Genomic DNA, 27,184 nt, shown 5'->3' with positions numbered 1-27,184 from the left:
TGGGAGATCCATTGTGATTCCAGGAGATCTTCAGCTTGGCAACTCAGAGGAGAGAAGGAAGCAGGAAAAAAAAAATTTTAGCACTCTACTTTTTACCGCTCAAAGGAGTCTCAAAGTGACTTAAAATCACCTGCCCTTCCTCTCCCCAGAACAGACACCTTGTGATATAGGTGAGGCTGAGAGAGCTCTGAAAAAACTGTGACTGCCCCAATATTTTCCTGCATGTGGAGGAGTGGGTTATCAAACCCAGTTCTGCAGATTAGAGGCCATTGCTCTTAACCACAACACCAACCTGATTATAAGGGCTTCCAGAAAAGGAAAAGAGGAAAGAGTAGGAAATCAAATCTGTTTTAGTGCAGACCAACATGTCTCTGAAACTATGGCCTCTTCCATAGTGATCCTTAACTTTCACAGTGCATTCCCATTGGATTTTTTCTTTCTTTTACATTTCATCTTACTTTCCAAGTAGAGTTTTTTCCCTTTCTGCATTGATTTCCCACCCTGCAGTGTTCAGTTTGCATTTCATTTGTTGGTTCTTCAGGTTTTATTTATTATTTTATTTTATTTATTCACATTTATATACCACTCTCCCCGAAGGCTCAGGGTGGTTTACATAGAACTGAAAACTACATAGGAAACATTACATATAACTTACTATAACATTAATATTATTAACTGATTAAAGAGTGTGTTTGTGGTGATATCTAAGCCAAAGTTAATTCAAAAGCATAAAGGTTCCATAAGGGGTTTTCTCCCCACCCTTTTCCCATCCCTGGGAGGCCACTCTTCCATCACTCACAGTGACATCAATCCTCCCACTTTGTACTTTCCACTGGCTTCTCCCCTCACTGGTATACCATCTCCATTGGTGTTCAAGTTTTCCATCTTCTAAATGCGATGTGTTCTTTTCTTTACATTGAATTAGTAGATCTAACAAAATGGCATGTGGAACACTAAACTTGTATCACTTATGGAGATTCCATTGGCAGATTGGTGTAGGTGTTAAGAGTGGCGGCTTCTAATCTTGTGCGCCGGGTTTGATTCCCCACTCCTCCACATGCAGCCAGCTGGGTGACCTTGGACTCATCACAGCCCTGATAGTGCTGTTCTCACAGAGCAGTCCTGTCAGAGCTTTCTCAGCCCCATGGAGTGTTGTTGCGGGGATTGGAAGGGAATGAGACTGTAAATTCCTTAGGTTAGTGAAAAGCAGGGTATAAAAACCAACTCTTCTTCTTCTTCAGGAAAGTTTATTTTTTTTTAAATGAAGCACTGGCCAAAAGGAAAAGGACTTTAGAAGGTAGAAAAGAAGTGTGATATTGGTGGAGAGTCAGGAAAAGGACAAGCAGTATTCAAAGACGTAGATCCTTGTCGAAACAAGGTGGCAGCACAGGGTGGGGGTGGGTGAGTTTGAAAGAGGGACAAGTAATGGTCCAAAGCATTAATGGCAAAACAGCAAGATACTTTAGGAAGGTATAAAATGAGAGCAATATTGGTAGACAGCCACAAGAAGTCAGCAAGCACTTTATTGTTTGGGGAGCAGTCGGTGTGGAGGTCTGCCTCACCTCCACAGCGAAGCACATGAAGCCAGCTTCCCCTTCCTCCCAAGTGACTGTGTGGGCATGTGTTGTTTATGGATATAAGATCAAATCGTATCTTTGTGGATCTAAATAAATAAATTACACAAATGGAGGAGAAGAGAACCTTCATGGATATAAGATCAAATGAGTTTGTTATTGTACTGTATACAAGGGTATCTAGTTTATTTTAGTTAGGTTGTGAGATTGACTCCTTTTCCACTTTGGTAAAGCTTCCTCTGCATGGCTTTGTTCAACCCTAGTTAAAAATGACTTGTGGCAAAAAGATACAATCCAAGGACCCCTACCTCTTTGCCGTTGTGTTGGCAAAATGCCACTGTGCTGCTTCACCATTTGTTGTTGTCTTTTATGGTTCTTGGCACCATAATTCTAACATCTCACCAGTACTGATTTAGAAGACAGATCAAATTCCCACCAATGACAAAAGTTATCATCGTTTCTGGTGCTTGAACTGCAGTGAGTTCTGAGGAGGCCCTTTCCTGCTTAACTTTTCTCTATAAAGTAAACGCGATCGGACATGAAGACTCACTGATTCAAGCTTTGTGTGTGTTTCAATAGCTTAGATTATATTTCCTAAAAAAATATGTATTTGGAATTTTCTTTTGGCCCGTTGAGACTCAGTAATTATGTGGAATTAGAAAAATGTTAGCATTCACTTACTTATTAGTAGTCAAAGCACAAACTGTATTGTCAGTTTTCTGCCTTTGGCTTTCTATGCCCTTAATGTTCACACCAGTATCGTCGCCAGAATTATCAGCAGCCAGAGCCAAAATTGCTTTAAAAAGGCATGAGAACTGGTAATAATGACATGTTGTTAGCAGTTAACAGGTGGTCGTTCCATTGTCCAGTTTGACTGTGGAGCACAAAGATGGTATGTGCAGTATCTGCAATGAGGGCATTTCAAAAGGCGTTTGTTTTAAAAAAAAAAAAAAACACATAAAGCAAAATCTCTTCCTGGACTGTCCATATTCTTGGCAACTGCCCACAAGCTAAAGGAATATATATATGTTTTAACAATATTATCTATATCATATTTAAAGTGGAGCAAACCAGAAAATTTAAATGCTAAGGCAGATAATCTGTTTTTAGCCAAGAAGAGCAGTTTGCATAATCAAACACACACAAAATTTCCCCCTTGGTTCTTGCTCTGGGATAGAAAAGGACTGGCATTCGTAGGTTTCCTTGAAAGCTCATGAAAACTGTGTCTGTCCAGCCACAGATGATGGGGAGGAAACTTCATATTGTGAGATTTGCATTATAAGACTTGCTAATGCTTTGAGGTATCTGCCTCTGAAATGTAAAGAGTGAACATATGATTATAGATCAGGTGTCCCCTGGGTAGCATGGGTTCCTTAAGGATTCTTTTACCATATGTGTGGGTCATTTCCCAAACAGAACACCTTCATATTAGCCTGGTTTGGAACCTCGGAGTGAGAGGCAGCAGGCTCATCGTATTTTTGATGCAGTCCCACATGGGAACTGCACATTCAGAGGCCTGTTGCAGATGTCCCAGGCACTTCTGGTAACATACGATGCTTTCGCAATCTTTAGTATGGTTCCCACAAACAATACCTATATTAATGGTGGGAGACTACTTCCCTCCCTCAGTTGTTTCTTTGCTGCCATGGGAGTCATCTCTATCTATCGTCTCTTAAAAGAAAAAGCTCCTAATGAAGTTTCACTCATGATTTTCAGTGCAAACTGATGGCTTCAAAAGCGCTGTGAAAAAATTATTCCTGGTGCAGATGGATGGCCATGACAGATGCCCCTTTTGTCTTGGGGAGGCCACAATACTTCACGATGCACTGTATTTAAATATATTACCCCAGAGGCTCACAGCTGGCTCCATTGCACTTGGTGGATACAGACTATGAAAGGCTGGCTAAGGCTTCGTCAGTCGCTCTGACCCTTGTATCAGTTTCAGTGACAATGTTGGTTCTGCAAACTCCAAGTTCCACTCTTAGGGCTCTTCTATATCTTCAAAACCAGTTGGAGCCTCCTCCAAGACTGAGACAGAGCACTTAGGCCATCTCATTCCATGAAGTGAAAATTTTCACATAAGCCTAGATGAAGTGACAGCTGGCACCAGCTTCCGGGAATGATAGTACACTGCAAAGACTCATTAGGGGAGTTGAGCACCTTTCACAGTGGGTGGATCAGATGGATCAGTGGGATGGCAACAAACACCAGAAGTATCCCAGGAAGTCTGGCCCTCCAAGAACTGGCTTCCAGCCAGGGAAACATGGCCACCATGACAGACAGGGTGGTAGTTGTCAACATCAACTGAATCACAAAGCTCCACTTGCTCTTTTGAGACATGTGGCACCTGTGGTGATGGAGGCTTACCCACACAGGGGGTAGCACTTAAGTAACCATCCAGGCTAGGCCAGCACACTGGCTGGAGAGGCAGTCGCATTGACACATGATGAAACCTTCTGCAAGCAGGCTTCCCAAAATGAGAAGGTCTGGTGGGACATGCTGCATACCAACACATGTCTGCTCGAGGTCAGTCCAAATGTGAAAAGAAAATCTGATTTGGTCAAATCTGCCAATTGGGCCTCAAAATGGGACCCAGCATGCAGAGAGCTGACTTTAAATTTGATCACAACTGTGAGGTATGTCTTGCACTTGGATAATAACTAGCAGTGTTTTCAGAACAGTAGACTCTCCTCCAATGGTGCCACTAAAAGAGTGGGGAGATATCAGCCCCCCCCCCCCCCAGTTAATAAGTTAGGTATTAGACCAAACTATTTGAGCCAACCTTGGTTATTTCCACCTCCAGTCATTCTAGCCCATTGGTCAACTGCTTTAGAGGTTGGGGGATACTTTTTTGTAGCTTATGACCTCCATCTTGATGTTGTTATTGGCAATTGGGGAATTTTAGGATGTGTTTACAGTATGAATGTTTTATGCTTGATATATATACATACACACACATGGTATCCACACATGGAAGGACTATAGCCATCCTTATCCATGATTCCCCTATATATTTGTGAAACAGCCTGGGGAGGGTGGAATGTGTCCAGCTGTCCAAGTTGGAATAGGGCCAATCAGGGTGCAGCCAGCTTTGCTGGCTTCACCCTGATTGGCCCTTCCCCTGCAGCTCCTGCCCTCTGTTCCTGGACTGTAGCCTCTTTGCTCTCAGACGCGCCTCAGTGCCTAGAGCCAGCAATAGGTAAGGAGAGAGGGCCCTGGGCAAAGGATCGTGGTGGAAGGCCTACTAACAAGGGCCTCCCGGCCTGCTCCCTAAGCAAGGCCTGCGAACAAGGGCCTCCCAGCCTGCTGACAGCCTGCTAAGGAGCTCTGTCCTGGGCCTGCTGACAAGCTGGCCAACCCCCGCCCATCCCATTTGATCTGGCTGCAAGCTGCTCTGGAGCTGCTCTGGAGTCCGAGCAGCCCAAAGCTACGTTAAGCTGCCTGGCCAGGGGAGGGGACCCCTTCAAAGCCCGTTCTTAGGAATGGGCTTTGAAGCTAGTAATTTCCATAAAAGGTATCTGTTTAGCAGATGGTATCTGTTTTGCTGTGGAAAATGTGTTATTGGTTCAAATGTATTTTTGTCAATGTTGGGACACAGCTCTTTAGCCAATAAGCTATTATCTATTTCTTTATTGTGTGTATTTTTCACTCCCACACAAATAATTTTTATGTTGCATTAGATTAAACCCATTTTATACTGCCTATGATGTCTCAGTATAAGTGACAATGATAGGTAATATAAGAGAGAGTAAATTAAAGAATATCAATCAGAAATATCTGCAATAGATTACTATCTGGTTTCTTCTTCCCTCTTCATTACCCACCTCTCATCTTTGACTTTGAAACCCAACAGTTTAAACTGGGTTCTTGTTTCAGTAGCTTAATCCCCTTTTATAAATCATGTTCAAGTACTAGAATAATTTGCACATCATTTAAGAATATTTACTTTGAAACATTCACCTCAAGCCTTTTTGTATATCCTTTCTCTCCAAAGATTTGTAGTATTTGTTTTGTTCTCTGAGGTATAAAAGACCTGGGTAAACTTTATTCCTGTTGTTTCAAGATTAGTGAAATAAAATGCATATTTATTCAACTGGGAGCGAAAGAAGCTTTAGTAAAGACGATCATACATATAACCCTAGGGAATTATATAATACGAAATGCCTGCCTTAAAATCTCTTTAGACTTGTTCAAAACTGAATTGAATGACTTTTCAAAAGATGGGGCCCAGAAATGCATTTCCTATAAACATTTCTTTATCTTTGTTATGTGAAGAAGAGAGCTGTACATTTTTTGTTAATAAAAATGTATTAAGTCATGGTAACATTTGTACCGTAAAACATATAAATTGTGAAGGAATGCAAGTATACTAAGCTAACACATGTAGCAGTAAATAGTACTGATTTTAGTACAGTATTGTATGCTTAGATTTCTATTCAAATTGTTTAGTGCAATTATATTCTTGGATACGAAATTTCCAAATGGTTTTAAGTTTACAAACCATCATTATTCCCTGAACAAAGATATGAGCCATTCTGGGAGCTAGCACTGTTCAGGTTGCTGCTTTCTCAGGCCTGCAGAGACAGCCCCAAAATCAAAGTTTGGATGGGGTTTGCAGTTCTAATCCTCACTTCACCTGGAAGAACAAAGTTCAGCATGTGGCAGGCATGGATACCTTTTTATTTGCTTGATAGGAGTATGGCACAGTGTTGTATTCTGTCCAGTCCCTGGCATCTCCTGTTAAGAAGATTAGGTAATAATCAACAAGAAAGACCATTAGAGAACCATTGCCATCCAGAACAGAAAGTACTGTACTTGATAAACCAATGGTTTATCATGTTTCTTCCCGAAATTGCTGTGCTAAATTGGCACATCGGGATACTGTTGCCCTGGTGGTGTGGTCCACCACCTACCTGTGAAAAAAAAAACGTTGCACATCACAGGCCTGACCTATATACCTGCTAGGGTATCACCATATTAGTTTGCTCCCCTTTCTTTCACTTCTCTGTTGTCTCCCCACTGTCCAAATGTAGACTATGAACTCCTTCAAGCAGTGTGATCTAAATTTAAAATCATTGCTATGATTCTATAAGCACTTCTGGAGTTCTGTTAGCAAAAGGGCTTATAGAATCACAGCAACGATTTAAAATTTAGTAGCTAACAGAACTCCAGGACATCATATGTAGTCTTGAAAAAAAAAAAGGTCACCAGCAATGGCATTCTTTGCTATCACTATCATTTGCATCACTTAAATTATTCCCTAGTAATAGCATATTAGTGCAGTTCTCTGGCCAGCATGCCTGAATATCAATTGTACTATATTCTGAGGATTTACCTTGCCCCATTCCCTTGGCTATATTTAACCAATCCAGATGTCAGCTTCCTAGTAATCGGAAGTGGGATCAAATAAGTAGGAAAGGGTGGTGGAATTTTTGTGCTGTAAAAGTCTTTGTTGCTTTAAAATAGGAAGCTTCTAATTTAGGTTGTTTAATTCTACTAAAGAACATGTATTGGCTAGGCTCACCTTTTTCATGATGGGAAAATCATTTAAATGTTTATACCTTCCAGGATGGCAGATGCATTTCATTTAAATTATGACCCTCCGATCCAAAACATTTAAAGAGGGGCTTAATGGATGGAAACACATTACTCTCTTTTGGACTGGGTGTATTAACCTTTAAAAATGAATGTGCTTCCCAGGATCTTCTATTTGTTCCACCAGCTGCCTGCTGACATGCCAGATAAACAGTTTAAAGACAAGCATATTAAAGAAGCCTATACAGTAAAGAGTATTTAAGAAAAAAACTTTCAATGAAATATTTTTATTTCTCTCTTCATGTGGGGAGCTGCAGGTGATGCCTTCAAACATAGGAAGTTATATTGTCAAACTATACTTTTAGAAATTATTTGCAGTTGTTATACTGGAGATCTGGGCTCCAAACCACCAAGGCAAGTGTACAGTTCTGAAGTCGGAACAGAAAACTGAAATAACTAAACCCTACTTAAGTAGCATGAGCCTCTTGTGGCGCAGGGTGGTAAGGCAGCAGAAATGCTGTCTGAAGCTGTCTGCCCATGAGGCCGGGAGTTCAATCCCAGAAGCCAGCTCAAGGTTGACTCAGCCTTCCATCCTTCCGAGGTCGGTAAAATGAGTACCCAGCTTGCTGGGGGGTAAAGTTTGGTGCCAGTTTGGTGTAGTGGTTAGGAGTGCGGACTTCTAATCTGGCATGCCGGGTTCGATTCTGCACTCCCCCACATGCAGCCAGCTGCGTGACCTTGGGCTCGCCACAGCACTGATAAAACTGTTCTGACCGAGCAGTGATATCAGGGCTCTCTCAGCCTCACCCACCCCACAGGGTGTCTGTTGTGGGGAGAGGAATGGAAAGGCGACTGTAAGCCGCTTTGAGCCTCCTTCGGGTAGGGAAAAGCGGCATATAAGAACCAACTCTTCTTCTTCTTCTTCTAAATGGTAATGACTGGGGAAGGCACTGGCAAACCACCCCGTATTGAGTCTGCCATGAAAATGCTAGAGGGCGTTACCCCAAGGGTCAGATATGACCCAGTGCTTGCACAGGGGATACCTTTACCTTTTACTTACTTAAGTAGCATGCTGGAAAATGGTATGTATTGGCTGAAGCAACAGACTGGACGTTGGCTAAGATAAAAAATGCTGCATTGTGGTAAATAATGCTCAAAGACAGTAGTTGAGAAACAGGAAATGTTGGTATTGCTGGAGCAAACATTACTGATGGTGTAGTTCAAATTACTGAGTCCTGTTTTGATTGCTAGTCTTTGAAAAAGATGCAAAGTCATTCACCAGTTGCGGAAGCAACAAAGCAAAAACCCTTGCTGAGTGAGCCATCATAAAACACCTTATTTAGCCATGGTGTGAGTGTTAACCTACTAACCAATACACACATTTGGCAATGTAGCTGTGGTTGCCAAGAGCCATCACAGGTTCCCAGACAATAATTTCCTTTAGTATCTCCTCCCATCACCCAGACCCAACTAAATATTGTATGAAAAATATATCATTTTACTTGCTTGTTTCCATGCTCCTCCAGGCTCCCAGAATTTCATTCCCTATGTCCTCTCCACCCCCCTCAGCAGTCCTGAATGTGGTCTTGTACATCAATTTTTCTCAGGTAGACTTTAGTCTCTTGTTGTTCTAATGAAAAAAACCCTTTCACAATATTTTCCACATTGTATTTAGAATGTTTTCCCATTAAATGGACTTTGTCTCTAGCAGGGCCTAGTCTGCATACAAGAGATAATGCACTTTCAATGCACTTTAGAAGTAGATTTTCCTGTTCCGCACAGGAAAATCCACCCGCGAAAGCACATTGAAAGTGCATTATCTATGGTATGCAGACTAGACCCTGGAGAGACGCCACAAAGTCCTTGACCTACTAATTCTGCAGCTGGAGAAACATATATGTACATCTCAGGTGACCTTTTGTAAGGCTTTTGTACTGTGTTCCTTTGTGGATCTCTAACAGAACCTCCATTGCAGATTAGCAAAGGGGAGAGCCCTCCTGCTGTGTCATTGTCACTAGCCATGAATTACCTGAAAGCTAGGCATCATTTTCTTTTGGACAGTCCAAATCTAGCCTATATCATTGTACGTGTAGTTTAAACCCATTACTGCGCATCCTTTCCTCTGCAGCCAACGGAAACAGCATCCTGCCCTCCTCCAAGTGACAACCTTTCAAATACTTAAAGAGGGCTATCATGTCCCCTCTCAACCTCCTTTTCTCCAGGCTGAACATTCCCAAGTCTCTCAACTTACCTTCATAGGGCTTGGTCCCTTGGCCCCAGATCATCTTCGTCGCTCTCCTCTGTACCCTTTTCAATTTTATCTACATCCTTCTTGAAGTGAGGCCTCCAGAACTGCACACAGTAGTCCAGGGCAGAGTCTGCACTTACTTTCTTTATTCCCTTGTCAATCCTGTTGAATTCAGATCGTTTTGAACTCGATTCTTCGTACCCCCCCCCCACTACCCATTGAAACAGGAAAGTCTTCTGCACATGGTTAGGGAGGCTCAGAAGGTGGTGGGGGGGAGCCAAGCCTCTTTCTTTCTTTTCTTGAAGGTGGGGGGGAGAGTATCCAGGCAGGGAGCCTCTTTCTTTTCTTGGAGGGGAGGTGGAGAGGATTGAAAAAGGCAGAGGGAGGAAAAATCCAGGACCGACAGAAGTTGAGAGAAATTAGGGGCTTCTCCTTTAAGGCAAGCGTGTCACATGACCAGGTGTAGCCTATCAGAGGTTCTCTATCACGGAGCTTTCTTTCCCAATCCGAAGCTTTCTTTCCCAAGCTGGATATTCAGGATTAAAAGTAGTCTGAGATATCGCACAATAAAGGTAGGGTCACTCCGGATCAATCCTTCTTGCTGCAGAAGAAAAATTAAAATTGCCCCAAATCCAAACGGAAATCGCATTCTGTGTAGAGGGCAGGGACTGAATCGATCTGGGGTTGGAATAAAAGCTCCGTGCAGTTTACACCCAGGTGTGCTCCGACCAGTACCATATACAATGGGACTATGACATCTTGTGATTTTGATGTGATGCCCCTGTTGATACAGCCCAAAATGGCATTTGCCTTTTTTACCGCTTTTTTGCCTTTTTTACCGCTGCATCACACCGTTGCATCACACTGCCTGCTCATGTTTAGTTTACAATCCACAGGTACCCCAAGGTCTCGATCACACACAGTGTTACCTAGAAGCATATCCCCCATCCAGTAGGCATGCTTTTCATTTTTCTGACCCAGATGCAGAACATTACATTTATCTTTATTAAATTGCATCTTGTTCTCATTTGCCCATTTTTCCATTGTGTTCAGATCTCGTGCCCATTTTTCCAAGCTAATTAGACATTCTATAATCACCCTTATGAATGTAAATCATTGTTGGCTAAACAGTCATGTCCATGCTGACTCAGTCTGTATTCAAATACAATAATTCACGTCATCTTTATGATATGCCCATGCCAAAACTTGCCATTGCATTCACCTGTCAACAGAAAATATCCTGTGTGTTTGAGATAAACAAGAGTAGTAAGAGGGAAGAGGGGCCATTCTTTTGTCTCTTGTAAACCATGCTTAGGGCCCAGGAAGAGGCCACAGAGTCTTCCAATATGCTATGAAGCCAAATGATTGCCAGATACATTGGTTTTCAATGGGACTACCTCTCTTATTATTGCAGACAGGTGATCAGCTAACAAAAACACTCTGATGTGGCAGGACTTTGCTAGGTAGCAATGCCTGTAAGTGGAGAACAGTGCTGTTCCTGACAATATCTCATGGCGTATGGAGACTTTACACACGATAGGAGTCATTCATACATTGAAATACTTACATGCATAGATATTCCTGACATGCCACAGGGGAGAGTATGCAAGATGATGTCTGATTAGCAGCAGCTATTAGTGCTGCTCCAGGTTTTTTGTTTAAATTTCTTTTTGTTTGTTTACAATCCAAGGTCACTGTTATCTAGAGGAAAGAGACTATTTTAACCAGGGTTTTCTTCTTTGAAGATTGATAATATACTTTTAAGGTGCTTGGCAATTATCAACTACTTGACTTTTATGAAGAGGCCTAAAAAATAGTGCAGATCAAGTCCAGACTTCCACTTGCAAAGTCATCTTAAGAAGTCAGATTTGATCATCTGTTCACTCACTGAAGACTTAAGTGTCAGCTATTCCAATTTAAAATAGATTCTCAGTTTTGTGGGAGCCTCTTAATATTGATTCCTCATTAGCACCAATATCTGACTTGGATTCCAGAGCCAACTGGGGCAATTTTTGTCTATTCTGGGATGCCGTAGGTGAGGGAGGAGCCGTGCCTGGAAGGCCCAACACTACCCCTTCCATATGGGCCTGCCTTGAGGTAGTCTTCATTGGAGCCTGGGGTGAAAAATGGAATGTAGAGATATCCACGTTTCCTTGCTGTGGGGCATCAGAGGGCCTAATTTTGGCCAGGCCCAGGCTGACATCATCTGGAAGCGGAGATTAGCCCCGTTACCAGACGAGTGCTGGCCCAGCCTTTAATCATCATGTGGAAAAGGTAATGGTCAAGAGAACCTCCTTGGTAATGATGTGTGGAAAGATGAGGGAAACATTCCCTCAGATTATCACTCTAATTTACTTTTGCAATTGCAACTCCATGCAATTGCATGGAGTTCACTGCAAACAAATGTCTTTTGACCACTCACATAGTTATTTCAGTCTTTGAGCAGCCGTCTAATATCATCAAACAGACAAACTTAAAAACTCCATGAATAGTTTTGCTCAGAAATATTTAAGTAAGATCAGTGGTTTGTTGAACTCTCAAAGTGCTGAGTCACCAAAAGGTATCAACATCAGGACAAAATGAATAAACTAAAAACAGCATCAGTAAATATTGACTGTGAAATGTACATTTTAATTAACTTAAAAAGCAGAATGCAGATATTTTATTTCTACCAAAAACCCACATAAAAAGGAACACATTTGAAATAATAAGTTAGGCAAAGTATATTTTGCTTCAGCCATAAACAAAGAGCGTGGAGCTGCAATTTATATAAACAATCCACCCTCTCAGCTCCATCTTCCCTCCATGTTTTTCTGCCACCTGTGTAATATGGTTTTGTTGAAGATGGCTTTTAGGCTGAAGTAATCAGCTGGCTGGGTGGTGCCCAGGTTTGGTTCCTTGCTGGGCATCTGTCGAACTCCTGTTCCTACTTAAAACAGTGTTAAGTAGGGTTGTATTTTGTCACCTTCTAAATAAATTAATTGGTTGTTTGACCCTAGTTTTCATCCCCCTTCATTGGCCTCTAGACCAATGGTCCCCAACCTTTTTCGGACCGGGGACCAGTCCGCAGGGGGGGGGAGAGGGAAGCGCAGGCCTAGGCTTGAGCGAATCAGACGCTTCGTTGGCCGATTGTTCCCGGTGCAACAAGCACCATGCTGTGCGGGAGAGGGAGGCCCCCCATTGCGGCCTCGTACTGAGGGTTCCACAGACCAGTACTGGTCGGCGGCCCAGGGGTTGGGGACCCGAGTTCTAGACCACTCAGTTTTAGTTAATGCTGATAATGCAATCCTGCTGCCTTGGACCTGTGTAGATTTAAAGAGTGGGCTGAGAGCCCTTGCAGCATATTGTGATAACGAACATCTAACAATTAATTACAGTAAGTCCAAAATGACTGTGCTTAATAGAATGGAAATGTTGGTTAAGGGGAATGTTATTGAGTAGGTGATGTGTTTTAAATATTTAGAATGTGGTTGGGAATGCCCAAATCAGCAATGTGTATCCCAGTTCTGAGAAAAAAAAATTATACTAGAGGTTGCCAGTTTCTTCCTTCAGCTATATGTGTGGCTAAGGTTATTTCTCAGTTGTTGTATGGCTCTCAGCTATGGACATACACTAATTATAGCGCTCTTGAAGTCATGCAGATTAAACTCCTGAGAGCCATACTAGCAGTCCCTCAGTGTGTTCCTAACACAGTCTTGTGTTTAGATGCATGTTTAATCTCACTGGAAGCATGTGCATGGATACACAGGATTGATTACTGTTAAAATGTATTTTTTTCTCCCTTTGGTCTGGCACCTCTGTCATTAAAAGATACCTTTCAGTCAAAAAGGAAAAGCCACCCCGCCTGGCCACAGCCACCCCGCCTGGCCCAGCACAGCCCCATCAAAGCTTGAAGGAATCATGGCAGGCATTTGCAGGTCCGTGTAGGGTAGTAGCGGGAATTACTGGATGGGGGACTTCTCACAGCCACCTCACCTGGCTCAGCATGACCCCGCCAAGGCTCGGAGGAGCCGTGATGGGCCTTTCCAGGGCTCGGTGGTAGCAGGAATGATATATAGTGCTGGTGTAGTGTAGTGTACCATTCTGCTTTTCTTTCTTTCTTTCTTTCTTTCTTTCTTTCTTTCTTTCTTTCTTTCTTTCTTTCTTTCTTTCTTTTGTATTCTTCATTGTTTTAATGGTATTAGTTGTTTGATTCTGTATGTTTGATTTTGCTGGCCTTTGACCATAATAAATGAAACTGAATTCATGTGCCACAAGAACATGGTATTTATCAATGGCAGTCACACTAGCTATGTAATATGCCAGCAAGACTCAACAAAGAAGCTATACTGGAATATTATTAATGATGGATTAATCTTGTCATGTCAATGCCTAAAAAGAAAGAGCACTCATTGGAAATATATTTAATATATGCCCTGCAAATTGCAGTGCCCTACAGAAGCACAAAATGTTCCAATAGTCACATCACCTCCTTTCTAGATCTTTTCCCTCTTCACAAGTCCCTTACTGTTCTAAAAAAGTTTGGCATGAAAAAAAGCTGTAATTGTTGAACTGCTGAAAGATTCAGTTGCATTTTGATCCACACAATTAATTCATCTAGACGTTCAGAAACTGAATTTGATGGCGGAAATGCCAATCCTCAGTCTAAGAGTGGTCTGTGATAATACAAGTGGCAGACTGTTACAGAGGAATTTATATAAAGAAATAAGTAGAATGAATTGTACAGTCTGTGGAAATTATTAATTTAAAAACAAGCTATTAAGTAACTGTTCATTAATATTTTAATAACTTACTGAAGAAGAGATGATATGATTTTGAAAACCAAAATGAAACCATCAATGATTAATATTTTCTCAATTACTTTATACTTTAAGAATAATTTAATATTAGTAAATAACAGCTTGATAGTTCAGCCTAGCCTGATCTCATCACAGCCCAGAAGATAAGCAGGGTTGGCCATGGCTAATTCTTGAGTGAGAGCCCACCAAGGAACACTAAGTTTGTTATGTGGAGGAAGGCAATGGCAAACCACAATGAAAGCAGCATTACTAAAGAGGTCAAAAACATGAACCCAGTACTGAGACCCATTCTTTTCATATCAGAACTAGATGTAGATTGTGGAAAGCAATGGGGTTTTTTTTCCAAAAATACACACACAATTTACAAACAACTGGAAGTTGTCAGTAATTAGTTGGATAGTCTTTCAGGGATTCCCCTCTTCTACATCTTAAACTGTACCTCCTTGAAGCATTGTCCTGTAGAATTCTGTAAGAGGAGAAATGTGTGAATTTTGGGTGCAGTAACAAGTAATTATGAGACTGAGCCAAGGAGCTCTGCAGACACTGTAGCCTGGAAGATAATTCTTATGCTTAAAAGGAGCAGAGTACAATTGTATCTGCAACAGTATACAAAACAGGAAATTGTGAATGCCAAGAATATGCATGGCAAGACCCATGACATCCAGAAGGGCTTAGAAGCCTAGCTCTGTTTAGGGCAAAGAATCCCAATCAGCGGTCTGTGGGCCCTTGTGGGTCCATGGGAGTTCTGAAAGGCGTCTGTGGGAACTCTGAAATGGCGGGGGGGGGGGTCAGGCTGTTTTCTCAGCTCCTACTCTTCTTTCCATCCTACATGAGTCAGAGCCATAGTAGAAGTAAAGGCGGGAGGAGGGAACCAAATAAGGGCTAATGGTGTGAGTAGTGATGTCATTTCTGGGGGCATGGCAGGAAGTGTGGCCAGTTATTATCACTTCCACGGCTTCTTGAAGTCTAAAACATTATTTTAGGGTCTCCTCCATGGTCAAAAGGTTGAAAATAGCTGGTTGACCCTTTATAGTAACAGAGAAACAGTTTACTTTCATTGTTGCTTTGACACGACATATGGATACGATAAGATCAAATAAGGAAGTCCATCTCAGGTGCCAGATTTGGGGGGTACTGTTGAAATCCAGAAAATTATCACTAATTAGTTTAGCATATTTCTAAATAACTTTTTCATAAGAGAGAGCTTTTAAAAAATAATATAAATCCTGATGTGTGGGTTGACAGTGGCCTAACATTTTGTATGTTTCCTTCTAGTAAGATCCTCTACTGATTGCCTAATGCATTGTGTTTCATAAGTCCAGCGGGGTAGCTGTGTGTCTCTTGCAGCAAAAAAAAAAAAAAAAGCAACAGAGGAATGTCTTACAGACAGAGATATCTAGGTTGAAAATCATAAGCCACTACAAAAGCTTGAATTAGCTGGCTTGGTGGGATGATTTTTTAAAAAAATAAAATGACCAGTAATAAATAAAATATCCCAGCAGGAAGGAATTGGTTCATTTATGCAAATAGGCCCACTCTGTACCCTGAATGAACACAATTTCTTTGGCTTTCTATAAATTAGAGTAGGTTTTCAACCCAATGTTTTATGTATTACGTTATGTTAGCATAAATCAGTCACCAAATGTACATGCAATATTCAGAGGGCTTTCTGGCAGTTCACTTTGCATCATAAAGGTGGTATAATATAGAGTGACACATCCCTCATTCTCAGAAAAGGTATATCTGTGTCTGTACCACTTCTAATGTCAGGTGGGGATTTGCATGATCAAATGTTCCTCTATACAAAACAAATAACCCCATCCTTCCAATCCTCATAGAAAAAAGTTTAAACGCTTCTTTCTAGTATGTAGCATTCTAACTTGAGGGTTGAATTGTATGTAAGTGCATTCATCCATTTGAGAACTACTGAAATGTTACAGTCGAGAACAGGCCTGCCTTTTCTGAGTTGTCACCTTTGCACTGTCCATGAGCATTATCCCAGTTACCCTGGCTGTCTTACCCACACAATTGACATCTTGGGTGACTTGCCTATTCACTTGAGCAGGATAACACTGGAGGAGTGGATTTAGTTACTGAGAAATCTAACTGAGAAATCTGTTAGTTGTAGTTTTGGCATGGATGAGGGCTAACAAGCTGAAATGTAATGTCGATCAATGGAGGTGCTACTAGTGAAAGGAATGTCTGACTTGGGAAATGGGTTATCCTCTGCTTTTGATGAGATTGTACTTCCCTTAAAGAACTGGTATATAGCTTGGGGGTACACCTGAACCTGGACTTCTATTGGATCAACAGGGAGCAGTAATGGCAGGGGTACCTTTCATCAGCTTCAGCTAGTGAGCCAGCCATGGCTCTTCCTGAACAGAAAAGATCTTACCACTGTGGTGCATGTTTTGGTAACAACTAGATTAGACTATTAATGTGCTCTACATTGGGCTGCCCTTAAAGTCTTCCCAGAAGCTACAACTGGTACAGAATGTTGTGGCCAGAGTGTTGTCTAGAGCGGGTCCTATGTCTCTAATCTTGTTCTACCTACACTGTTGTCTCTAATCTTGTTCTACCTACAATTCAAGGTGTGCCTTTAAAGTCCTGTATGGCCTGGGACCAAAACGTGTTAAAGACCTCCTTTTCCCATTCAAACCTACCCACATATTCTGTTCTTCCACAAGTTTCTCTTTTGACGTTCCCTGAAACCTCTGAGCCGGTGGCCTATGAATATTAATAAATGTAATATAAGGTAGTGTAGGAATTTTTTCCACATTGACAAGTGTTGCTGTTAGGAATACTATTGTAATAGGAGGCCACAACCACTGAGGAAAGGAACTTGAAAATGGTAAAACATCTAGAAACCGTGGTTGGTCTTTTTGTATAAAATAAATCTTGTAACACTGGTTTTACAATATAGCCTTGGATAGGTTTGTTTGCCTGTTATTTTCTTTTGATTATGACAATCACTAAAATGTAATCCATTCTCAGAACGTCAAAACTCACAAATAAACAAATCTCTGAGGAAAACACATCTTTGGTATGAAATTCAGTGTACCGAAAACACATATTTTCATTTCTTTTTTAGAAACAAGGATAAACGTTTTAAAATGTTTCATGAAAATAAATTTACACCATAATTTTATTGTGTATTTACTTAATGTGTACAAGAAGTACTGTATACTGACAATATTGGGCTTTTAAGTTGTTAACCTGTCACATAATTGCAAAATTATTCCGATTACGTATAATCATTGTCAATTTTTTTTTCTTTACTTCAACAATTCCACTTGACTGCATTTCTCATAAAGTTCAAGCAATTTAGGAAATATAATACTCAGGAAAATCTGGATGGCTATCTCACTTTGAAATCTCATTAGGGAGTTCAGGAGAAGGGCATAATTTGAAAGTTAGCGTAATTTAATTAATTTGATAGAGGCAAATAATACAACAACAGTCTTGTCGATATCTAACAGATGTTTAAAAAAATGGAACATTCATGTATTTATTTATTATATTTATATACTGGCTTCCCCTATTCTCAACAATTTGGGAAGAATTTTATAGGGATTTGAAGGTACTTAGAAGGTATGAGATTAATGAGGCAGGTTTGTCAACTTGGCCACCAGTAACCAAAAAGAAATACGTGGTTTGATTCAGTTTGTCCTTTGGGGAAGGCATCAGGTAAAAGACTATATTACCACAGATTTGTTTAAATCAAATTCAGAGTTGTGGGCAGGTATACTATCTCTTATATTCATTAAGGCTATTAGAACTGGATATATTCCTGGTACTTGGAAGGATGCAATTGCATTACCTGTATATAAGAGGGTGACTGTTGTGATCCAGGAAATTATAGATCGACAAATATCTGTCAATTAATGAATCATCTGTTATTGAATGAATGTGATGTTATGGACTGTAAACAGGCAGGTTTCTAAACTGGGACCTCAAAAATTGACCATTATCATGCTCTTTGGTTTCTGGTGGGGAAGTGTTCACATTTTGTTGAGGTTTATTTAGTGGATTACATTTATAGATTTAAAGTCTGCTTTTGATACTATTTCTCTTGAATGTCAATGGAGCAGACTTCTATTGATTCTCAGCTTTTATTTTTGATCCATAATCTCTATTCTGGTTCACATTCACATAGGGAGAGCTTTCATGTCTCATTGAGATGTGGAGTAAAACAGGGCTGTATTCTTGCTCCCAAGTAATTTAATTGAATTTTCCAATGGCTGTGATTGCCAGCTTATCTACTGATGAGCTTTTTAAAATAATCAACAGTCGTATTTTAAAACCAGACTATAAGAGTGAATGTTTTCATGCCCCAAATGTTCTCCTATTGCACTAGAACTATATTTATAGCATAAAATACCAAAATATTTATGCACTGATGGTCTTCAGGTTATGACAAGCCCTTATGATGTCCCGAATTGATGCTTTACCATCAGCAGTCTTAACTGGATGTGAGAATTCCCTATTCCAAGAGAATTTGCTCATGCCCTATGGAAGAATTGAGACAATAGCATGTTTAGTATTTAACTGCCCATTGAGACTATTTATTTATTTATTTACTGTCCTTCCCGAAGGCTTAGGGCGGTTTACATAGAACTTAGAAACTATACAAGAAACAATCCATTCATATAAATAACTATAACATTAATATTACTAACTGATAATTATAACAGTAGTAACAGTACAGCATTACAAACAGTATAATAGTACAAACAGGTCCAGGAGCAGAATGCAGCAGAATGCATTGATGGATTTCTGGGAAGGACAGAGCAGGGGCCCTGCAGATGTTGCTGGTTATGCCTGGTTTCAACCTAATGCCTGGTGGAAGCGCTCCCTTTTGCAGGCCCTGCAGAACTATTTTAGCTCCATCAGGGCCCTGATCTCCTATGGGAGCTTATTAAAGCTAGGAAGATTATTTTGCCTTTATTTTCTCTAATTCCAGAGTACACCAATCGATTCTAAGATTAGTTGGGTTCTTTCAGATTCTGATTGCAATGTTGCTTTTTGTATGGCAAAGTTTGTTTGCGACACTATATTGACTACATCTTTGTTCTGTTGTAGCCCATTGGGCTTTTAACAGTATAATTAAACTATTTCTCATGAAGAATGACTTTGCAGACATACTCACTTATGTTATTACCTTTGACCTCTAAGCAATATAGAACTGTGTCAACTGGCCTGAACTTCAGTCTTGCTTGCCCAACCCTAGGCATAATTTTCTGCTGTCTCAGTTGAAAATTATTTCCTGTTTTACTTGTTGTTGATATATTTGCACAATGGTAAGTGTCACTCTGTCACTCTTCACACATATTTCAAGGCTAATTAAGATAAATGCTAATTACATGCCAGAATTGATTTGGGAAACAACTAAAATTTGGCATCTTTTCTAGTATGTAGAAGGCTCCTGTTTTGTGGGAAAATGTCATCTATGTGCTCTCATGTTACCAGCTTGCAGATCCAATGGGTACAAGTACGAATCAGTGGATCAATAAGGGCAAGAAAGAAGTAGGGTACAGCATGTGAAGAAATATTTTGTTTTTTAACTTTATAAAATGTTTTTCCATCTGGGACAAGAAAAGGCAAGAAAGGGGAAGCCATTTGAATTGTTTTTTGCCCCATATCAGCCACTTTTTAAAAAATAAATGTTAATAGGTGTAGCCTAGAGTCAGTGAGATGGTCATGCTTTCCTCCTTTCCAAGAAGGAAACATTGATTTTTAGGAATTAACAATCAAAAAATTTCAGTAAGAAACTCCTGGATATTTCAGGAAAAGTTTGTTTGACCTAGCCTGACCTGGTCACTGGGAGAGGAAACGGGGATATTAAAACTCCCAGGAGCAAGAAGGAAAGTCTCCTTTGGGCACATTTTATTAAGGCAAACAAGAACTCTTAACTGAAGTCTGTAAGAGGCAGCCAATGCCATGTGCTGGCCTGCACATCTGAAAGCGGTAACAGAAACCTGTAGAATATCTGTCACTTTCTAAGATAAGGAGCCTGCCTTATATTAAACTTCTGATAGGGCATGAATAAAGGGAAGGACAAAGGAACTGCATTTTACCTTTTCATTTGAATTTCCTGCTCAATCTGGTACAGTGCTAAAATATTTTTTATTTTCATACTTCTGAACACTTTTTCAATAAATGCTTTATAACTTTTGATCCTGGTAATGGTTTTCTGTGCCACATAGACCTTCACAGTCTTGTACTCACTATTTTAAAGGGAGCACCAGGAAAGGGGAGGTCAGTCAGTTGACAAGTGGCTACTCTTATAGTAAGCTGTTCCATGTAACTAAACTCTTGGTCATGGGAGATACAGAGTCAAGACCTCAAAACTTGAAAGAGAAGCTGGGAGTTCTGACTCTCCCTGTGGGCCATTCCAACAAGGTCAAGCGGTAGCAACAATAGAATACGGAGAGAGAGCCCCACCAGGTGTTGGCAAAACACAGGAGGATAGGGTGAAACTGGGCCTGAAGGCAAGAGCAGGTAGCAGTGGTGGGATAAGAACAATGAGAGAACTTGATTGACCAGTCATTTTGAATTCGGCACATATACAGAGAGAGAGATGGAAGGAGCTTCTTCAGGTTGACTGGAGTAGAGACAAGGTCTGGTTCAAGGAGCTAGAAATAGATAATTTGAGTTTGCAGGTGAAAAAGGAGAGGAGGAACCAGGAGACAGAGATCCACAAAGTGAATATGTGAGATCAGAAGTGGAAGGAAGAGAAACCTACAGGCAAGAGCTTGAGGAGGAGGAGAAGGAGAAGAGGAGCTTGTTCTTATATGCCGCCTTTCTCTACCCGAAGGAGACTCAAAGCGGCTTACATTCGTCTTCCTTTTCCTCTCTCCACAAGAGACACCCTGTGAGGTGGGTGAGGCTGAGAGAGCCCTGATATTACTGCTTGGTCAGAACAGCTTAATCAGTGCTGTGGCAAGCCCAAGGTCACGCAGCTGGCTGCATGTGGGGAAGTGCAAAATCGAACCCAGCGTGCCAGATTAGAAGTCCACACTCCTAACCACTACATCAAACTGGGAAGAAAAGTTGCAGGAGAGAAGGGAGAAGATGCAGAAAGAAGAGCAAAAGGAACAGGAAGAGCAACAAAAATGCAAACTTGAGCCAATGTGTCTGCAGGCTGAGCAAACAGGAAAAAAAGTTACCTCCAAAGATTTTGTTCCCTTCCAGGAGAGGGAGACCCTTCAATATATCTATCCACATCTGAGAAAGCATCTATGCAGTGGAGATCTTCAGAGGCAGACTACATGTCTTGCCACTGTAGCAATCTAACTGAGGACCCAGCTGGCATCTATCATAGGATGATTAGGGAAGAGAGGGAGATAACTTGTAAAGATTTCCAAGCCACAGTTTTTAAAAGGTTCAAACTGGGGGCTAATCACTTTCAAAAACAGCTCTGGGGCATATTGCAACAGCAGTGCAAAATGTACTTTGAGGATGTGGTGAAAATGATGAAGATGGGGATGAGATGAATGAAAAGCCAAAGCAGGGAACTTTTATGCTTTGTTTTAGTTAGTGGTGAAGTTTATTCCAAACTTCCCAAAAAACTAAAATATCTGGTAATGGACAAAAAGTCCAAAGATGCCACTGAGACATCAGAAATTGTAGATCAGCTAGTCCTAGACATGGAAGGGTTTGACTGGGGGACTTCCCAGTTGGGAAAGAAAGGGTTCCAAAGGGGCAGGAAGGTGGGAGGGGCTTCTGCTCTGGTCAAGGTTAAGAAAGCCCCTGATCAGATAATTGAAACCAGCCCCAGGTTATAAAATGTTTTAACTGTGAAGAGACAGACCACTTGTGCGCTGCCTGTGGCATGACAGAGATCTCCAAACCTACTCCAAAAGCTCCACTTATCTAAAAGGTAAAACAAGAGCAAGTGGCTGTACTTAACCATGACTGTCTCTTTAGCAACATAAGTCAGCAGAAGGCTGGGGAGATTACAGAGAGACTCACTATTACTTGTTGTTGGACTCACTATTTTGAAAGAAGCACCAGAAGGAAGGAGAGGGCAGTCAGTTGGCAAGTGGCTACTCCCCTAGTGGTATACAAGGCATCAGGCTGTCCCTTTGATAACCAGACTCTTGGCAGCAGGAGACAACTTGGAAGCCAAGCTGGTTTTTATACCCCACTTTTTATGACCTGAAGGAGTCCCAAAGTGGCTTGCAAACCCCTTTCCCTTCTTTTTCCTACAACAGACACTTTGTGAAGTGGGTGAGGCTGAGAGAGCTCTAAGAGAAATGATCTGTGAGAACAGCTGTAAAAGAGCTGTGACTAGCTCAAGGTCAACTAGCTGGTTGCATATGGAGGAGTAGGGAATCAAACCCAGTTCTCCTGATTAGAGGCTACTGTGCTTTAACCACTACAGCACAGTGGGTCATTCAGATGGCAGTTTTAGAAGAAGAAGAGCTACTTCTTATATGCTGCATTTCTCTACCTGAAGGAGTCTCACAGTGGCTTACAATTGCCTTTCCTTTCCTCTCACCACAACAGACACCCTGTGAGGTAGTTGAAGCTGAGAGAGCCCTGATATCACTGCCACAGGAAGTGGTGGCAGCTATAAGCTTAGATAGCCACAAAGTATATGCCTGGGACATTGTTGCCCTCTATTCTTGATCGTTTCATGGTAACAATGGGAAAGCTTCTGGAGTTCTGTCCCTCCTGGTGGTCCTTCTGCTGGCATCTGGGTATTGGCCACTGTGTGACACAGAGTGTTGGACTGGATGGGCCACTGTTCTGGTCTGACATGGCTTGTCTTGTGTTCTGGTGTTCTTATTTTAACGGCCAAATATCTTACAAAGAAGAGAACACTGAGGGTTGGGGGTATAAAAGCACTTTGTGTTTGCTGGTTCCTTAAAAGCTCAGAAATGAAATTGTGGCTGACATTTAAGGTAAGGGATGAAAGGGTTTGCAGTCATTTTAGAGAGTGCTCAAGGTCTCACCAGTTTGGGACTATGTGGTTTAGATGAAAGGGCTTTGCACTCAGTTTAGGATATTATATTTTCTAAATAATTTGTTGCCATTTATGAACTTTGCTGCCTTGCTGTGTTGTGTGACTCTTATTCCACAACTGCTACATGTTCTTAGGTACCTTTAGATAACAGAAATATTTCATTATTCTTTCAGAATTCTTTGAAGTGTTTAGATAAACATTAACTTTTTTTACTAATCTAACCTAGTGTAGCTAATCATTCTTTAGTATTTTGTTGTTGAAGATGATAAAAACCCAGCTGAGACTTACCTTGGCCAAACATTGACGTGGCGGAGGGCTTGCTGGGCATGAGAGGTAACCACCCAGAGGGCCTCTAGTGTGCATACTGCTGGAATGTAGCATGCACAGCGTCAAGGGCAAGGTGAGATCCATGGTGACTATTTAAGTCAACACATGCGTGGGTCTTGCCCTCTTCGCCTGGAACACTGTGGGAGCTGCTCCCCTCCCACCCACCGTATGTTGTTGTATACAGTATATATTGGTCAGGATTTCAAGATGGATGTTTTGTTCAATAATTGTCACAGCTGTGGGTTTGCATGGGATGTATCCTGTTGGCAGGGAGTCCGGTATGCGATTGGACTTCCTGGGATTCGGGGCCTCCCTAAGAGGTGGTGCATATATGAGCATGGCTTACCCAGCTGGGAGGCCAGGAGCTTGTTTGCCAGGTGGCCTGGGGGCAGTCAAATGAGGTTGGCACCTGTTGGCTCCCCCGCATAGGTCACTTTCCTTAGTGGCAGACTTCAGTAGGCAAGGGGATCAGCTCTTCTGAGTGGGAATGGTGCAGGTCCCCAGGGTGCCTCTGGACTCCATATAGTATTGATGCAGTCTGATGGCTGATAGGTCAGGCTCCCTTTCCCATGCTGTGTCAATCCTCCCATGTGGAGGTAATAAAGCTGTGGCCTTTTTTATCCCATGTCTTATTCCAGCACATAATGCCCTACTGTAAGTCAATGGTCTACTCAGGGCCTGCAAATTAGTAAATAAGCAGTTCTACCCCAGCATCAGTGGGCCTAGAATGATGGATTTCTGCTTAGGATAGCACTGAAGAGCTCCAAACTACATGAATCAACTGTTTGGAAATGGCTGCTTTAAAGCAAAGTACTTTGCAATCAATCTGGGATTTTCTATCCTCTGAATAATTGGTTGCCAGCCACAAAAATGTCTATATCGTTTATACTTCAAGAGCATTTCACTGGAGTCATAAAATCAGTTAGAAATTTGCTGAATTCTAGAAATAACTGGCTTAAAAGGACATATTTTAGTTGACTGACAGAGAAAACCTATACTGAGTTACTACAACAGAGTTGAGTGAGAAACAGGCTTGGATTGAAGTAACTTGGCATAGAATTGCACTGTTAAATTGGAAAACAGCACAGGTCTTTTTCCCCCATAGAACAAATTAGGCAGTAAGAATGTGTATTTCTTGAACATAGGTGCACTAAGAATTGAAAATGTACATGTTTGTGTATCCCTGGGACTAACTTGAGCAAGAATCCTTCTTTACAATGATTACCTATGATGAAACATAAGTCCCTTTGGATTCACAGTAATCTTTTTTTATTGTTATCGCACCTTAATGTCATCCAACTAGCAGTGCTCATATTTTGTTAATCCTTTCTTTTAGGATGCATTGCATGCTGTAATTTTGGGCATCATAATGAACTGAAAGACAGTGCTCTAATGTATTTCAGTTAGGAAAGCAGCACTTGAAAGAAATTGGCTTTGCTATACACATGATGTGAAATAATCAATAGTGCTTTAGTCTGACAAGCACTGTCAATATCCATTGTCACAGTTCAGAAAGTCATTAATGGATAGTTCTTCAAAAACCAATGCTCTCAACACATGTCCAAAGTACTGAGATAACATTGTACTGGGCAGGAATTAATCACAGGTGGTAAACCCATGGGGTTTGTGATAAATGTTTTGTGAAATAAAGTTTTTCAGGAAGAATGTGCATTCCTGCTTTACCGAAAAAAAGGAGCATGGACTAAAATACAAGGAACAGTGTTCTAGCATGATGGACTTGAACCTATATTCCAGTCTTAGTGGCTATCATACAACCAGGCTATAGCTTTCCTAGGTAGAAGAAGAAGAAGAAGAGTTGGTTCTTATATGCCGCTTTTCCCTACCCGAAGGAGGCTCAAAGCGGCTTAGTCGCCTTCCCTTTCCTCTCCCCACAACAGACACCCTGTGAGGTGGGTGAGGCTGAGAGAGCCCTGATATTACTACTCGGTCAGAACAGTTTTATCAGTGCCGTGGCGAGCCCAAGGTCACCCAGCTGGTTGCATGTGGGGGAGCGCAGAATCGAACCTGGCATGCCAGATTAGAAGTCCACACTCCTAACCACTACACCAAACTGGCTCTCTAGGTAGGTGCTTCTAATGGGAGAAGGAGCAGGAAAGTTGAAGACAGAGGTGCAGTTAAATGTAGTTTTTGCTGTTGGCTGGAAGATTGAGAGACTATGGGGGCTTTCTGGAAAGGGGAAAAGGAAATAGTGCAGAAGAGGCAAATGAGAAGTCTCCACAAGTCTTTGCAGGTTCCCACTTGTCATGTTCTTAATTCTGATCAGTGAACATCTTCTGGTTTTCCAACCCTGCAACCCTAAATAGAGTTATACCGTTCTAAGCTGCTTGACTTCAAGAGAGTGGTATATATAGCTCATTTTTATGCTCATGCTATTAACTGCAGTAGTTTGATGGCAGAGCTTGACAACACAGAATATCAGGGTTGCCAGCTCTGGGTTGGGGAATGCCTAGATTTTGAAGGTGGAAGGGTGAGGTTTGAAGAGGGACCTCAGCAGGCTGGATTGCCATAGCGTCTACCCTTCAGGGTAGCCATTCTCTCCAGGGGAACTGATCTTGATAATCTGGAGATCAATTGTAATAGCAGGAGATCCCCAGGTGCCACCCAGAGGTTGACAACCCTGCAGAATTAGGGTTGGCCTAAGTGAGATACTTTTGCCCAACACAAGTGTCATTGCTGTTTACTAGGGTCATGCTTCATTGCCTGATCACATTTTTAATGTCATTCTGTCACAGTTCTCTAAAATCTTCAATAGGCCATATTTAATAGTACAATCTTATTTGTTAAATTGTATAAATATTTAGTTTTCGAATCTCTCTGATTCATAAAGAAGTGTATACCTTATCCTTCTAAATCCATTGCAGCTGGATTAAGGAGGTTATAACTCTGCTTGAAATAGGTCTACTAGTAAACTTCGGTTGCTGAGACATCAGGATGCTAGCTAAGACAGCTTGTGTCCCTCAGTTACAAAGGACTTAGAAAGGGCCCTTTAAAAAAACTTGGCATTGTTACATGGATGTGTGATATTGTACTTTGAAATGTCATACTTGGGGCAAATATGCAATTCTCACAGTTGCCTATATTTTTAAAATCTTTTTTTATTTCTTAATTTGTATACTGCCCCTCTCGAGCCAGTTCTCAGGGCATGTAGCCTTGAAAATGGGAATTAACACCATGTTATAGCAAAAAACGGTATAATTATTCAATAAATAAACATTTTGATCACAACCGTTTAAATGGAATTTAACATAGCCTCATTTGAAAGGGGTAGGTGGAGAGAAGAAGAACCAGATAAGGGAGGCCCCGCCAGATCACATTGGTGGGTTTCCACTGGCCTCAACTTTAAGCTTGGTGGAAGAGCCCCATCAGTGAGTTCCATTAGTGAGTTCCGTTGTGCGGACTCTCATCTTCCTGCTCCCTGATGTTATCCAGAAGCTCATTCCACCAAACGGGGGCCAGGGCCGAGAAGACCCTGGCCTGGGTTGATGTGATGAGTACTTCTTTGGGGCCAGGGACTCCCAGCTGGTATGTGTTGGCTGATTGCAGCTCTCTCCGGGGGATATACCTAGGCAGTCCTCAGATGTAGGTTAGCCGTGATTCAGTGAATAACATCTGGTGGATATGAAGTGGTGAAACTGTATGATCAGAAGCTTTGCACAAAGTCTTATAGGGAGAACCCAGACAAAGTTAACCACATCAGTCCCATTGATTT

General features: G+C 41.4%; 1 protein-coding gene and 1 long non-coding RNA gene across 11 annotated transcripts in view; one reads left to right on the top strand and one right to left on the bottom strand.

The window, feature by feature from the left end:
- Positions 1–27,184, top strand: part of ARHGAP15 (Rho GTPase activating protein 15) — a 557,102-nt gene that overhangs the window by 235,977 nt on the left and 293,941 nt on the right. The window contains exon 1 of one of the 10 annotated variants that reach the window (XM_077320153.1): positions 21,979–22,038. The exons of the other annotated variants lie outside the window; for them this stretch is intronic. The gene's annotated coding sequence lies outside the window, so the exon portion shown is untranslated. Of the gene's footprint in view, positions 1–21,978; positions 22,039–27,184 lie in introns of those variants that run through there. 10 annotated transcript variants of the gene reach the window in all.
- The window catches only part of LOC143829376 (uncharacterized), a 93,171-nt gene continuing 83,302 nt past the window's right edge, over positions 17,316–27,184 (bottom strand). The window contains exon 4 of the long non-coding RNA XR_013228119.1: positions 17,316–18,665. This is a non-coding gene — a long non-coding RNA (uncharacterized LOC143829376). The remainder of the gene's footprint in view (positions 18,666–27,184) is intronic.

This window comes from Paroedura picta, chromosome 2, assembly GCF_049243985.1.
Source record: "Paroedura picta isolate Pp20150507F chromosome 2, Ppicta_v3.0, whole genome shotgun sequence".
In the NCBI taxonomy this organism is placed as follows: domain Eukaryota; kingdom Metazoa; phylum Chordata; class Lepidosauria; order Squamata; family Gekkonidae; genus Paroedura; species Paroedura picta.
The sequence above is the reverse complement of the archived record's forward strand: the minus strand, read 5'-3'. Positions and strand labels throughout refer to the sequence as shown.